Source organism: Tachysurus fulvidraco, chromosome 24 (assembly GCF_022655615.1).
Source record: "Tachysurus fulvidraco isolate hzauxx_2018 chromosome 24, HZAU_PFXX_2.0, whole genome shotgun sequence".
Taxonomy (NCBI): domain Eukaryota; kingdom Metazoa; phylum Chordata; class Actinopteri; order Siluriformes; family Bagridae; genus Tachysurus; species Tachysurus fulvidraco.
This window is the reverse complement of record NC_062541.1, coordinates 4,282,856-4,299,534: the sequence shown is the minus strand read 5'-3', so window position 1 is coordinate 4,299,534 and position 16,679 is coordinate 4,282,856. Positions and strand designations below refer to the sequence as shown.

Sequence of the window (16,679 nt, the reverse complement as noted above, 5' to 3'; positions counted from 1 at the left end):
TCTTTGACGAAGTTGTGTCTGAAGCTCTGTGTGCACACACGCCATTTAATGGCTCGGAAAGGACACGTGACGGAGTTAATTACTCGCCAGTAAGTCCATATAAGGGCATCTACGTCACGCTGCTCCAGCTTTCTTTGTCCTCAGGAAGCGCTCTGTGTATGTGTGTCGTTTGTCTGTCTGTCAGTCAAGTGCAGGGAAAGAAAAAAATAGGGAAAGACTAGGCAAAATGTTGCAGTCTAAGCACTTTAAGAGATGCGTGCATCCTTGCCCCCGCTTTATCACGGCGGACGACGCGCATTCTCTTTGTGTGGTGTGTTTGGGAGAGGAGCATGCCCGGTCGGCTCTCGAGGGAGCCGGCTGCGTGCATTGTGAGGGATTCCCTCTCCGCACGCTCCGATCCCGCCTGGCTGTGTTTTCAGCTTCGGCTGCGCCTCGTGGTTCGGGTCCTGCGCGGCGACTTCAATCATGGGGTTCCCAGGTTGAGTTAGCGGAGGCGGAGCAAGAGACGGGTGTTCCCCTTTCTCTTGCCCTCTCCCCTGATTCCGATCGCTCGGTTTCGCGTTCGGGAGCTCGCGCTGCGATTTCTCCCAACCCGGAAGAGAGCATGCTGCTTTCCGCATCCGGCTCTGAGGAGCTCGATGTCGAATGGGAGGGGCTTTCCACCTCAGAACGGCCGACGCAATCAGTCGCGTTCGAGGAGCTCCTTGAGGTAATAACTCGGGCTGTTGAGAAGCTGAATTTAGATTGGCCTGAGGAGGTAGTTGGTGTCGCCCATTCTAAGCTGGACGACCGCTTTCTCACTTCAGGCCGTCAGCCACCTGCACGCAGGCGTCTGCCATTTCTTCCAGACCTCCATACTGAGGTATCGAGGTCTTGGAAAAATCGCTTTTCGGCGCGTGTATTTTCTCCAGCCATGTCAGACTATTCAGCCATTAATGGGCTTGAAGCCCATGGGTATAGGACGATGCCGAGGGTTGAAGAGACGCTAGCCAGTTATCTCTCCCCTGCATCGCCCGCATGGAGAAAACCTGCCCTTCCATCCAAGCCATGTAGGACCACTTCGGCCATTGTGGGTAAGGCCTATGAGGCAGCGGGTCAAGCGGGTGCAGCGCTGCACACCATGGCGGTCTTGCAGGCCTACCAGGCTGATCTGCTAGCAGAGCTGGATGGCGGTGAAGGGCTGGGACCTCAGGCGGTGTCCGAGCTCCGCCGCGCCACTGATCTCGCGCTCCGTGCCACGAAGCAGACGGCCCGCTCTATAGGCCGTACTATGGCTGCGCTGGTTGCCGCGGAGAGGCACTTGTGGCTTAATTTGACAGGCATAAGGGAGAAGGATAAGTCCTTTCTCCTGGACGCCCCAGTTTCACCTCAGGGCTTGTTCGGCGACGCAGTTAGTACTGTCGTCGACAGGCATCAGGAGGTGAAACGCCAGTCAGCGGCGTTCAAGGAGTTTCTCCCTCGCCGCGGGGAGCAGCCTGGGCCATCATCTAGCCGCCCCCCCCTTCTAGCTCACTCAGGGCAGTGAGAAGAGCTAGTGTGGCGGCCCGAGCCCCCCCGTCTAAAACTATGGAGGCCGGTTCACATGCCCGGACCCGGACCCGTCCGGTGAGAGAGGACCTTAGGTCTGTCCTCTCAGCCAAGCGGGCCATGAAGGAGTCCTGATGCCCGAGGGCAGGGGCTCCTGGGAGCGCCCTATTCAGAGACGCTCCCCCTACTGCCAGCCCCGCCGCCTTTGTCGTTTCGGGGGGCAGTGGAGCCTGTGTCAGCTCCCCTTTCTTGTGCAGATCTTCCCGGGTTCGCGCCTGCCGGTGCGCTGTTTCAGGGCGCCCGGGAGGTCTGCACAAGTTTGACGCCACTGTCAGGCAGCCTGGCAGCGTGGAAACTTCTGCCAGGGGTGTCTCAGTGGGTCCTGAATACTGTGGAAAGAGGGTACAGGATCCAGTTTTCCTCACGTCCTCCGTGTTTCCAGGGTGTGTTGCCCACAAATGTGGGCGGGCACCAGGCGGCGTTCCTCCGGGAGGAACTCCTCTCACTTCTGGAGAAAGGGGCCATAGAGCATGTTCCCCTCCCAGAGCGGGACTCCGGCTTTTACAGCCGATATTTTGTTGTTCCCAAGAAGGACGGGGGGCTGCGTCCGATTCTGGACCTGCGGGCTCTGAACTGTACTCTGAAGACTTACAAGTTCAAGATGCTCACGCTCAAGATGATCGTGTCCCAGATCAGATCCGAGGACTGGTTTGTCACGATCAACCTCAAGGATGCTTATTTCCACATAAGCATTCTGCCGGAGCACAGGAAGTTCCTCAGGTTCGCTTTCGGGGGCGAAGCGTACCAGTATCGTGTCCTTCCTTTTGGCCTAGCCCTTTCACCACGCACGTTCACGAAGTGCATAGATGCTGCCCTGGCACCATTGCGTCTCCAGGGCATCCGTGTACTGAACTACCTGGACGACTGGCTCATTCTTGCCCAGTCGGAGGCTATGGCAGCCAGGCATCGAGATGCTGTGCTTGCCCACATGAGGTCCTTAGGACTCAGGCTGAACCCAGGAAAGTGTGTGCTTTCTCCTTCTCAGAGAACCACCTTTCTGGGGGTGGTTTGGGACTCCACCACGATGCGGGCACATCTGTCTCCCACCCGGGTGGCCTCCATCTTGTCGGCGGTGGAAGCTATTCGGCTAGGCCGCAGCCTCTCTGTTGCCGAGGCACAGAGGGTGCTCGGACTCATGTCAGCAGCAGCCAACGTTATTCCTTTGGGTCTGCTTCACATGAGGCCATTCCAGCTCTGGCTCAAGGGGGCGGGCTTTCATCCTCGCAGGCATCCCCTCAGGGTTATACGGGTTACGCGCCGTGGGCTTCGTACCCTCCTTATGTGGAAAAGACCCCGGTTCTTGGCCTTGGGTCCCATTCTAGGGGCGTGTCACCGTCGCAGGACTCTTTCGACGGACGCCTCGCTTTCGGGCTGGGGCGCAGCCTTAGATGGCCGCCCGGCCCAGGGTCTATGGGAGAGCCCCTGTCTCTCATGGCACATACATTGCCTGGAGATGAGGGCTGTGTTCCCAGCATTGCAACACTTTCTCCCGCACCTGGAGGGCTGTCATGTCCTAGTGCGAACAGACAGCACCGCGGTGGTGTCCTATATCAACCATCAGGGCGGTCTGCGTTCACGCCCCCTGTTCAGGTTGGCGTGGCAGATTCTGCTCTGGGCAGAGACCAGGTTTCTTTCGCTAAGAGCGGTTTTTATCCCAGGGAGTGTAAATCGGGAGGCAGACTTCCTGTCGAGGCAGGTGCTAAGGCCCGGGGAGTGGCGTCTTCACCCTCACGTGGTGAAGCGAATCTGGCAGATTTTCGGCCGGGCGGAAGTGGATTTGTTCGCCTCAGAGGAGTCGACCCACTGTCCGCTGTGGTTCTCCCTCTCTCACCCAGCCCCGTTGGGCCTGGATGCCCTGGTATGGACGTGGCCGAGGCTCCGTCTGTACGCCTTTCCCCCGGTAGCTCTGCTCCCGCAAGTCCTAGCCAGAGTGCGCCACGACCGGGTCAACCTTCTCCTAGTTGCCCCCCGTTGGCCCTCTCGGGTTTGGTTCACGGACCTAGTCTCCCTCCTTTATGGCGCTCCATGGGAGGTTCCCGTCAGGAGGGATCTCCTCTCTCAGGCGCAGGGGGCAATTCATCACCCCCGCCCCGAGATGTGGAAGCTTTGGGTCTGTCCCCTGAGGGGGACCAGCTCCTAGATGCCGGCCTCTCAACTGAGGTGACAGAGACTCTGCTGAATGCTAGGGCTCCCTCCACTAGGAAACTGTATGCTCTGAAGTGGAGGCTTTTCCGCCTCTGGTGTGACGAGCACTCTCAGGATCCAGTTCACTGCCCGGTTGGTACAGTGCTGGAGTTCCTGCAGTCTTGCTTTTCTCGGGGCCTGTCTCCTTCTACTCTAAAGGTGTACGTGGCCGCAGTTGCCGCGAACCATGAACCTGTCCTTGGGGCCTCCTTGGGTAGGCACCCTTTGGTCTCTCGCTTTCTGCGTGGTGTCAGGCGGCTGAGGCCTTCCTCTAGGCCACGCCTTCCTTCCTGGGACCTCTCCGTGGTCCTGGAGGGGCTGTTGGAAGCCCCCTTTGAGCCCTTGGAGTCAGCCTCTGAGAAGTTTCTGACCCTGAAGTCTGCTCTGCTTCTTGCCTTGGCCTCTCTCAGGAGAGTCGGGGATTTGCAGGCTTTGTCGATCGCCCCCGCCTGCCTGGAGTTTGCCCCCGGTATGTCCAAGGCTATCCTGCACCCCAGGCCAGGATATGTCCCTAAGGTGCCCAGGATGGTGGGATGTCCAATCATCCTGCAAGCCTACTGTCCCCCGCCCCATGAGTCGGCGGAGCAGGAGAGGCTGCACTTGCTTTGCCCGGTAAGGGCCCTGAGGACTTACGTCCACTGCTCTAGCTCGTGGCGTAACTCCTCTGCCCTTTTTGTCTGTTTTGGGGGCCGGAATAGGGGTAATCCAGTTTCCAAACAGCGCCTGGCACACTGGGTGGTGGAGGCCATTACTCAGGCCTATGAGGTGCGCGGTCATGCCTCACCTCTTGGCATCAGGGCCCACTCCACTAGGGGTATCGCCTCATCCAGTGCCTTGGCCAGGGGTGTCCCCATTGAAGATATTTGTGCTGCGGCAGGATGGTCCTCTCCGCACACCTTTATCAGATTCTATGACCTGGACTTGGACCCCACTCCAGGGTCCCAGGTACTGCGGGGCCTATGATGTGCTGTTCCCAGTCTGCTCGTGCTCTCTCACGGCCTCTGGCGCAGTCATCGACTGGTGCGTGGCGGCGTGGGTATTGGCATTCCCATAGCGTCAGCACTGACACAGCGTCGAGTTCCCTCGAAAGGGAACTACGCCCTAGGTTCCCTGAGAGGGGAACGAGACGCTGCGTTGCTGGCCACGCCCCAGGCATCCGTTCGTGCTTCCTTCAGACAAAGAGAGCTGGAGCAGCGTGACGTAGATGCCCTTATATGGACTTACTGGCGAGTAATTAACTCCGTCACGTGTCCTTTCCGAGCCATTAAATGGCGTGTGTGCACACAGAGCTTCAGACACAACTTCCTCAAAGAAGCATTCCCATAGCGTCAGCACTGACGCAGCGTCTCGTTCCCCTCTCAGGGAACCGGGTTACATACGTAACCCGGCGTAGTTTTGTGTGTTCCATATTCTTTACAAGACCGTGCCACGATTGGTCAGCGCCACGAGACCGTTGTCCGATTGGCTGGAGTAGACGGTGGGCGGAGTCCACCTATTTGTGGATTCTTGTGCACATCTTGACGTTAGAAATGTTTCTAAATGAATCAGAATCAGAATCAGCTTTATTGCCAGGCATGTTTTCACATGCGAGGAATTTGTTTTAGTGACATAATCTCCACAGTGTAACAGAATGACATAGTATAGGTGAAATTGTATGTACACATTTACAGGTGTGAAATGTGCAGTTAAAATAAACATATGAAATATACATATGCAAATAAGTATACAATATATACAATTTGTATGTACACATGTGCAATTGTGAAATGTGCAGTTGAAGTAAACATAAACATTCAGACAATATGCATGTATGTACAGAGTGCAAGTATGAAATGTGCAATTGAGGTATACATAGTGCAAATATTATGTGTTGTGTGTTCCATGGTGTTAATTGTTCATCAGGTGGATTGCTTGAGGGAAGAAACTGTTCATATGTCTGGTCGTTTTGGAGCTCAGGGCTCTGTAGCACCGACCAGATGGCAACAGTTCAAAGAGGGAGTGTGGTGGATGTGAGGGGTCGAGGGTGATTTTCTTTGCTCTTTTGTTCACTCTGGAGGAGTACAGGTCTTGAAGAGTGGGGAGAGTTGTGCCAATGATTCGCTCAGCAGTGTAAAACTGTTTCAGCAAATCCTGTGGCAGGTTGAACTTCTTCAGCTGACTTCAAACTCACAATTGCACAGAACGTGATTCACAAATGAGCAGGAAGCCATTCACAAATAAATACAATTAAATATATATTTATAAATATTTTTTTTATTTGCAAATCCCATTTTATTTATTTGAGAATTTCATTTCTTTTTGTGAAATTTGTAACAAAGTTTGCTTATTGTGCATTTGTTGATTTAAAAAATAGTTGTGAAACTCTTTATATTTATTTGTGGATCATAGTGTATTTATTCAGAGTAACAAAACAATTCTGACCCCATAGACGTTAGAACAGCAGCTATTAACCAGGAAAACTTGTAGCAAAATGTAAAAGAGTGAAAGAGAAATCCATTATTGAGGAAATTTAAAATTAAAGTTTTTTTAAAAAACAAAACAAAACAAAAAAGGAGCCTTGAGTGTTACAGAGATTGAGAAATGAAATTGTATTACAAACTGAATTAGATAACATATATGAGAAAAAGCAAGAGGAGCATTTGTGCGATCTAGACTTAAATGGTTAGAAAAAGGGGGAAAAAATACTAAATTTTTTTGGCCTTGAGAAGAGAAACAGTGCATTTGCCTTAGTCTCAAAATTAATGATCAACCACGTAATTGTAGATAATCATTTAGTTTTTTCAAAGTATGTAGCCCAGTTTTATAGTAATTTGTATTCCTCTACCTTGACCACTTCCAGTATTGATAGTTTTTTAATAAAATTTATGAGTGACATCAAAAAAATAGATCAGGATTTTTTGTACTTGTGTGATAAAGAAATTAATATTGAGGAGTTAAGAGAGTGTATTAACCTGCTAAAAAGCAATAAATCACCAGGCAACGACGGGCTAACAGGAGTTCTAAAGAACTTTTTCCAAGGAACTTTCACCTTTTTTATTATTAGTTTTTATAGAAGCAATAAATAAAGATGAATTGCCAGCTTCATTAAAACAAGGCATCATAACATTGATTCCCAAACCTAACAAAGATAAGTTGCTTATCGATAATTGAAGACCAATTAGTTTGCTCAATAATGACAGTAAATTGTTTGCAATGATTTATGCAAGAAGATTGAAACAAGGTTTAAACAAACTAATAGACTAATAACAAACAGTCTGGTTTTATGCAAGGCTGTCATATTAGGAATAATATTAGGCTGGTCTTGGATATGATTAATTATAATCACCTTATAAATGATGACAGTTTTATTTTATTTATTGACTTCTATAAAGCTTTTGATACTGTAAATCATGATTTTATTTTCAAAGTTATTAAGTTTTTAAAAGCAGTAAACACATTATATAACGGATGTAATAGCTCAGTTAAACTTGCTGGTGGAACTTCACAAAGGTTTGATATCAATTGTGGAATTACACTGTAAAAAATTTGGAGTGGGATTTACTTGAAAAAGTAAAAAAACTTGGAAAGTTTTTTCACTCAGAAAAGGCTAGTAAATTTACAAATATTTGCCAAGTAAAAGCCTAAACATAATTATTAGTAAGTTTAGACATTTTTAAGTTTTTAATTGTTAAGTTTACTTGGGAATTCCCAGTTAATTTTAAGTAATGCTTATAAATATATGATGATTTATTGCATTTTTTTACACAAGAGGCCTAGTTATCTTTTTTAGTTATCCTGAGTAACCTTTACTTTAAATGTTCTTTAAACATTATCTAACAATTTGTGATGCATCATAACTGATGTCTTCAATAAAAAAACACACAAAAAAAAACACTGACAGACATTTTCCTTGAGTACTTTTATTAAAGAAATGATCAAACCAATGGACAAACTATGTGAAACAGTTCAGTACAACTTTAGCTTAAATCTTTTGCGGACATTCTCACTTAAAAAAAAAATTAGCAAATACAAAAAGTATACAAACGCAAATACACTCAATGCCAAACAAAATGGCCAGCTAGCAGACTTACATCAATAGCTTTCTCTGCAAAGAGCTAACCTTTGGAGAAAATTTCAAAGCATCCAGTCCAAGAAAAAATTTCTGAAAAACTTCAAATGTGTTTCTTAGCTTTGAAGGATAGCTCAAGTTCAGGGAGTAAATGAAGCCCATGAGCAGAAGGCAGGCATTTGTAAGAGTCTTGCATCCCGACAGTACCGCAGTTCCCTCAATGATGATGACGACATCAGCTATGTTGGCATCTTCCTCTCCTGCGGTGCTGCCCAGTACAACGATCTTCATTAGATGATTGGTGAAGCTATCTTCAATCATGTCTCTTCTGACATCCTGTCAAATACACAAATGAGTGAAAAAGTGGTTACAATATTGTACAGTAAGTTGTATGTTCTCTTTATTTTTGTGTGATAAGTGCCCCACACAGAGGTTAAATCTGTTATTAAATGAAGGATGAAAAAATTAGGAACTGTCTGCAAAACACAAACTACTTGCAAAGCTTCAGTACTGTAAAACGTTTTAGGCACTTGTGTAAATATTCTGTAAAGTGGGGATGCCTTCATGTTTTCATGAATTAATTTTCATTTACCTTCTATTGACTTAATCAATATTTGGTGTGATCACCCTTTGCACTTAAAGGGTTAGTTCACCCAAAAATAAAATTTCTGTCATTAATTACTCCCCTTCATGTTGTTCCACACCCGTAAATCCATCGTTCATCTCCAGAACACAAATTAAGATATTTTTGGTGAATCAAAGGGCTTCTGATCAACACATAGGCTCAATGCCATTGCACCTTTTGAGGTCCAGAAAGGTAGTAAAAACATTGTTAAAATAGAGAATGTGACTACAATGGTTCAACCTTAATGTTGTGAAGCGACGAGAATACTCACCAAAAATGTCTTAATTTGTGTTCTGAAGATGAACAAAAGATCTTACGGGTTTGAAATGAGGCATGAGGGTGAGTAATAAATGACACAAATTTCTTTTTTTGGTGAACTAACCTTTACAGTTTTTGGCCTAGGTACACTTGATATAGTTCTTAAGGTAACTTTGCATGTACTTTTTTTTTTTTTTTTTTTAACATTTTGGATATATTGCCACAGTTTTTCTTGATTTAAGCTGTCACAATTTTGTCTCTTTCTTTGTGTTATAATAGACAAACTCAATGAAATGTGAGATCAGAACTTCTGTGGAGCACCAACTGTATGACTCCCTGTGCATACAAAAATCTCACTTGAATATTACAAATAATGGCAAAATGAATGTTTAGGAATGTAAATTAGGATGAAAAGACTTTTGCAGTACTGTACACATAAGAAGTAAAAAAAAAAAAACGAAATTTGAATTCAATGAGCTCCTCAGATGATTCTCCCAGGTAGGAAAGCAGGCACAGAATCACAGCATCTCTCTTATCTTCTACTCGCTGTTAAAACAAAAGAAAATTGCAGCGAGCATTAACAGTGTACAACTCCAAAAAAATCTATAAAGTCAGGAAGCAGCAGGATATCAAATGTGTAATATATACATTTACCTGGCAGAGAGAATCTAGCACACTTCTTATTTTTATGCCTGCATCCCCACCCTTCATTTTAAACAAACCCAGGAGCTTTGGAGTGTAGAGGTCCAGTGTTTGCAGAAAGGTTGGCTCCAGGGGAACTGTGGTTATCCTTCTGAACTCATTCTTAATCTAGGACAAAGAAAATAAAATGTAACAATATTTAGTAGTCAAATAAACACTATTTTTTGCCAAACATGCACACAGACACATCATGCTATACTAATGAAATTAAAATATTTTATTGTTTTTAATGAATGAAATATGCATTCCAAAAGTTATAAGTACCTTCATATTACCATCACACAAGTAAGAGAAGAACTAAGGTTTACCTCAGATTCACAAAAAAGAGCTGGCCATCTCTCCTTGAAATCTTTGACAGCAGGGCAGTGATTAATGATTTCTAATCTTCGATAGGAGAAAGTCTTCTCCATTTTCTCACCAATGAACCTTTTGTTGTTTTTCTTCTGAATTTCTTTAAGAAGATCAACTATGTCCTTCTCTAGAGTTTCCTGTTTCCCCAAATGGAAATGGGGGCAAGTAGTTTACTTCAGCCTTCCTGGGTCGTTTTGTGCCTTTGAGGCAAGACTTTTCATTTGTCTTCTTTCTTTTCAAAGAGTTGACCTCCAGCTCCGGGCAGGAAAGCTGACTGCCTCTTAATTTTGCACGATAATTGCCCATCTTATATTTAATCCTCTGTTGCCACCCATACTGTCCATTGAAGGACCCTGGCTCTTTGAGACATGGGTACTTTTCAATCAACATCTCCACTAAGTTCATAATCTGGACACCTGTTGGGTACGCAGTGAAACGAAATATTGTCTCTGCTACTGTCTCGAGGACACTTCTTGTTACTCGTGGGTTGTTCAAAAGGGTGCCGTCCTTTTGTTAGGCTTTGTTTTCTTCTGAAAGCAAGAGCTCTGTATCAAATGAAAAAGTTGGTATTTTAAACTTTGCTGGCCATCATTGAGAATGGCATGGTGTGGAGCTCTCAGGCGAAGACAGCAGAACAGTGTCTTGGGAACTGTTGGATCTGGAGTCTAAAGAAAGGAATGAGGTCTCATTTTCAGAAGGACAATATGCAACGGTGTCCTGAGAACTGCATGATATGGCATCAGACTCATTTTGTAGGATTGGTTCTTCCAAAGCACTCACATTCAGGGTGATGGGTTCAGATTGCACCACTCTTAAAGTACATTTATCCCGTACATCATCGACTGAGCTCAAGGTAAAAAACTGACCCCCAAAATCCATGTCTTCATACATCAAAGTAAAGCAGTCTGGGATATTAAATGTTTCTTTGATTACACATTTTAGGTCCTGAAGAGTACTGGGGATGCCTGAGGGCAGAATCAATTTGTGAATGTCATTCTCTTCAAAAACAATTCGCAGCTTTGCTGGGGTACACATCTGCAACAGAAAAAAAAGCAGAAAAAAATCCTAATTAAAAATGTGTACACTACAGCATTAACTTTGATAACCATGCACCTAAAAAGAGGGGCAAATATTGTGCTTTAAGGTAGTCAGTCGTCTTCCTGCAACACTGTAAGCAGCCAGGGGATAGTAGTCAACCAGTTCTCTTTGCTCAAGCAACTGAATGTTGGCTGTGTGTTCCAACTCATAGCTCCTAAGGTGCTCGTTGTACCATGTGCTTAGTAGTCTCACAACAAAGACCAGTTCATTACAAACCAAGATAGACTGTATCACCTCACAAAAATCTGTCAAGTCTGCAGTGAAACCATGACATAGCAACATTCCAGGTTTATATATGGTGCCTAATAAGCACACATTATTTGCAATGTGTACCATTGTGACACATTGATACCTAGCTTGCACCAAATCTTCTGTCATCCTTTAGGACATCCACAGAGACTTGTGAAGTTGTTGTGACCGAAAGTGATGACTTGATCACATTTGATTCATGGAGATGCAATGCAATCATGAGCTGGTGTTTTTTTGCAAGGGACATCAGTATGTTCCTGAAACAGCCTGTTTGTCTGACAGCTTTTTTAAAAAAGCCATGTTTGGCTTCAAATCTCATGGTCCACAAGGCTGACAGTGGACCAAATTCCTGAATGAGTTCAGGATAGTGCTCGAGAAAGTGGTGTTTGGGAAGAAGCTTTTCTTGAGGAAAAACTTCCAGAAATCTGTGTCGGTGCTCAGAAATCAAAGAGTCAAGATAGCAAATGCTCTGCTCTGTATGAACTGGGGCCATCACAAGTTCCACAATGTCTTTTAAGGTCATTAACATCTGCCACACTTCATCATCTTCAGGTACTTTCAAGCCTATCATGAGAGGCAACAGATGCAACATGCACCAATTTTCATGTGCATTACCTCCTACAGATCTTTTTGAGGAAAAATGAGCAGGTATCAAATGTGGACGGTTTGTTTGGTCACTCCACTTATAAGGGAACTGTCGAATGCAATTATTGAGCTCCACAAGAGAAAAATATTTTTTCTTGATAAAGGCTTGAAATGACAATGCCAGTTCCACTGGAACAAGACCTTCAAGAAGGTCATGTAATGCATCTGGTGGATAACCAGATGTTACATGAAAATGATCAAGTTTTTCAGACAGTGCACACTGTTTTTTCACACCATAGCAAGGTGTGGAAGTAGGACTTGACAAAACTGCCTCACCATGCAGAGAGTGCTGCTCTTTATCTCTCCTCTGAAAAAGTCCAGATCTTACTTCTGTGGTCTGAAAATGGGACTTGTCTGCAAGACAAAATCGACAGACATGAGACCCTGTGAAATTTTCAATGAATCCTCCCACAGAATGTGCTCCCAAATTATCAGCCACCACGCTCACCACAGTGCCTTTCATGATTTTTCCTAAACTTGGAATAAAAATACCGTCTTTTTCCAGGCTTTGAAGATCGGTTAACAGTGGCTCTAGAACTTTCTGAAATCCAAATCTCTTTGTGTCATTTGCCTTACAAAGAATGGCTAAATTAATAGATGCCAATGCTGCATGTGCTGGAAAGTTTCCTAACACCCAGTAGACAGCTATGACTTTGTGAATCTTGCGAGAAGTTCCCAAGGGATTGCACACTTCGAAGTCATCGATATACAGAATAAGACTTAATCTCTCGACATCTGCGAAAAATTCATTTGCATGAAAGTGAGATCCATCATGGAAGGACTGGTAACGTGACGCACATCCAGTATTTTTTTGAGTGACTAGGTCCTTTTCTTCAATATTCTTCAAGACTTGCGACAAAGACTGAAGTATCGGAACATACTGGAATGTTCTGTTGTCTTTATTTTCTAGTATGTATTCTACAGGTTCAACAACTGAAAAATTTGCTTTCATAAATTCTCTCCTCTTATATGCTGTTGAAAAAGGTCCATCTTTCCCTAAAGCTGAACTGACAGGGTTTGACTCAAACAGATTTTTCACCAAATCTGAGATAATCATTGGAATTATGTCACAGTTATGGCTCTTTAAAGTGGACTCAACAACATCTTTCAGAACTGGAGCAGATGCAGAAGATGATATGAACTGAAGCTCATCTACGATTTGATCAATGCACCTGTTTGACACATTGAAATTACTTTCCAACTTTAGGAAAAGTTGACCAAACTTCTTCTTTATAAGTTCAGACAAATTATCTTGTGCTTCAACCAAAGTTTCATCCAGTTCTGTGTCATCCTCAGAAACCACTGAATCATTTTGTAAAACAGTGGGATTTGGGTATTTTTTCAAGACTTCCGTTTTAAAATCTTCGAGGGAGTGTTTATTGTGTTTCCTGTGTTTATGTGTAGCAAAGGTTGAATAAATGCTTGTGCTGAAGTTGCAGTTTTTGAATACACAACTCACTACCTCATACCTCCTCAGATGGTTGCTAAGGTGCTCAAAATATTGCTTCTCTGAAGAGAATGACAACGAATTGCAAAGAAGACAACTAAATGAAAGCACCTCTGTTGGTTTGACCGATTCTGTGTGGTGTCGGGACAAATGTATTTGAAGAGCATTAAATGATTTAAATAAACAAGGGCAATCAGCATAAAGACAAGGGGTTGATGAGTGACAGCCAGAATTTCCGTGCTTGAGCTGTAAATGTTTTAAAAGTTGAAGTCTTTTTTTTGACTCAAAGCTGCATTTTTTACACAACCACCTCATGCTGTGGCACCTAAATGAAAGACGTGCGCGCACACACACACACACACAATAATTTAGAAGATGGCCCAGAATGGCCCTTTCAGTTTTAGTTTTGTTTTACATTTTAACCGAATCAAAATTAATATATATATATATATATATATATATATATATATATATATATATATATATATATATATATATATATATATATATATATATTGCTGTAAGAAGTATTGCCAACTTACCTTGCATGAACTTGAATGGTGAGTGTAATCTGTGGAACATATGTAAGAAATGTTAGTCAGAAAAAAGTTTTTTTTTTAAACCAAATTTGAATAAATTGATCTTTTTTATTTGAAATTTGAACAGTTAACATTAATTTATTTGTATCAACAATAAATGTTCGCAAGATCATCTGGTAGATTTGCCTGAACACATACACTGCATCACTATTGTATAGGTTCAATAGAACGTATAATCTCCGTTTCTCATGATTAAAATGCATAAAATGTTTAGCAATTTTATCGATATGAGAAAACAGTGTACACTCTTAACCCAAATTAGTTGACATTACTTGAAATTTGTGAACTAAACCATTTTAGTTTTTACACAGGATAAAAAATAAACAAGTTGTCTGAACATAGAATCTTAAGTCATGCGATAGACAAATCATGTTTACATTAGTAGTCTTTACTAAAATTCATTAGTTCACATTAATATTTGAGCATATGTGTTATAAAATAACTATTAAGTTAAACAAATTATTTTAAGTAGAAATGAATGTTATAATTAAGCAATGTCTTATCATTTAAATTACACTACTTAAATGAGATTTTATCTATTCATTTAATAAGAAATTAAACAATACAATTTTTTTTTGTTCACAAAAAACAGGTAACACTGCAATGTACTCAAGTTCACAATGTTAACAATACAGTGTTTCGAGGAAAATACATTCTTCAACAAGAAGAATCTTAGAAAAGTGGAACTTAAGTGCATCAATTTAGTTAAATGTGCACAGACAATCTTGAGGCAGGCAAGGAAGTGGTACAGTTCTGCTGTAGCTTCCATGTTTTTCCATCACTTTCAATGTAAAACGTTAATGAACATCTGCAAATGACTACATATTTTAAGCAGTTTAAGTTGCTACTAGAAACAAATAAAAAATAATAAGAGAGACTTTAAGAAGCACATTTTTGAACGGTTATTTTAATACACCCGAGACATATGCTAGCATTAGCGACAAGCACGTGTACATGCATACACGCTTATATGCACCGACAAAAAAAATCACCTGAGACATATGCTAGCATTAGCGACAAGCACGTGTACATGCATACACGCTTATATGCACCGACAAAAAAAAATCACCCGAGACATATGCTAGCATTAGCGACAAGCACGTGTACATGCATACACGCTTATATGCACCGACAAAAAAAAATCACCTGAGAATATTCTAGTGTTGTGACAAGCACATGTTCATGCATACACACTTATATGAGTCGACAGAAAAATCACCTGAGACATATGCTAGCGTTAGCGACAAGCACATGTACATGCATACACGCTTATATGCACCGACAAAAAAAAAAATCACCTGAGACATATGCTAGCATTAGCGACAAGCACGTGTACATGCATACACGCTTATATGCACCGACAAAAAAAAAATCACCTGAGACATATGCTAGCATTAACGACCAGCACGTGTACATGCATACATGCTTATATGCACCGACAAAAAAAATCACCTGAGAATATTCTAGTGTTAGCGACAAGCACATGTTCATGCATACACGCTTATATGAACAGGAAAAAAAACTTAAGCCAGCAAAATACTCATAGTAACATGAGCTATTTCTGTCAGGTCAGAAATAGCTCATGTAACTGTGAACGGACAGAAAATGAGAAAAAAAACTAGCATCAACACATTTACACTAAGTCAACTTATTAACAATTAACTAACATCGGTTTTAGGGTAATCTTTTATTGTCAGAAAGATGTTTATATATTAGACTATTTACATTCACCGTTTCAAAGTGCTTTCTAAAATCTACGGTTTGCGCGCTGAGGACCAGACCAAACCAGACCCTACTTTTCGACACAGATGCATTTTGCTAATAACAGATGTTTGTGCAAATCGGTTCTTTAACAAACTTAACTCTGTCAACTATTAACACTTGACGCCTTAACTCTTTAGCCACCAGTCTTAATAGTTCTATAATTTTCTGCAAAGGTAGCTAAATTGACCAATAAACAAATATTTAATTGACTTACCGTGTAATAATCACATCAGTCTTCAAGACGATTTTCCGTTGCACTCCTCTGCCTCTGCGCCACACCGCAACCAGGAACGCATGCGCATAGATTGCCTGGCTTCTTTGAGTACGTTTTACTTGGTTTTGTTATTTTTTTGCATTAATTCATTAAATGACAAAACACTAAGTACCTATTACTTAGGCAGTTCCATTTGAATTTACCTATGTATTTAAGCACAATTAATCAAAACGAAACCTCAAGTAGCTTATTGAATTAAACGTGACATTTTGAAATAAAAAGACAAAATAGTATTTGTTTGTAAAATTTAATTAAATGATGCTATCTTTATTTACAAGTTCAAAAAAATCATTTTTTACAGTGTAGGTGAGGATGCCCTCTTTCTCCTTTTTTATTTTTGTTAGTCACTCAAGTTTTGGCAGTACATATTAAGAAAAGTCAATTTAATAGTATCAGTGCTTTAGGTGCAGAATTTAAACTTAGTCAGTTTGCTGATGACACGGCTATTTTTTTAAAAACAAAACTGAGGTTCTAGTTATAATTAGAGTTATTGAGGAATTCTCTGATGCGTCGGGTCTTAAAATAAATCTAGATAAATCTGCATTGTTTCCCCTAAAAGCTTCAAGTCAAGTCAAGAAGCTTTTTATTGTCATTTCAACCATATATAGCTGTTGCAGTACACAGTGAAATGAGACAACGTTTCTCCAGGATCAAGGTGCTACATAAAACAAAGACAGGGATAAGGACTTAGTAGTCTTAGCCACATAAACTGCAACTGTGCAACCTGGTGCAAACAGTGCAGGACAAGACAAACAAGACAGTGCAGGACAAAAGACAGTGCAGGACAAAAACAGTGCAGACAAAGTTACAAGACAATACAAAAAGTACAAAAAATGCAATGCACAAAA

The 16,679-nt window shown here is 42.6% G+C and overlaps 1 long non-coding RNA gene across 2 annotated transcripts; it reads right to left on the bottom strand.

Annotated features, from left to right (window-relative positions):
* Positions 1–7,731: 7,731 nt before the first annotated feature.
* Positions 7,732–16,121, bottom strand: LOC125140114. 2 transcript variants are annotated; one of them, XR_007139351.1, is made up of 5 exons: positions 15,772–16,121; positions 13,737–13,765; positions 9,713–10,790; positions 9,357–9,512; positions 7,735–9,248 (listed from the first exon to the last, which is right to left on the bottom strand). It is a non-coding gene; the product is annotated as an uncharacterized LOC125140114 (long non-coding RNA). The 2 variants fall into 2 exon arrangements; XR_007139352.1 differs by lacking the exons at positions 9,713–10,790; positions 15,772–16,121 and adding an exon at positions 15,525–15,592 and having other exon boundaries at positions 7,732–9,248; positions 9,357–9,506.
* Between the last annotated feature and the right edge of the window lie 558 nt (positions 16,122–16,679).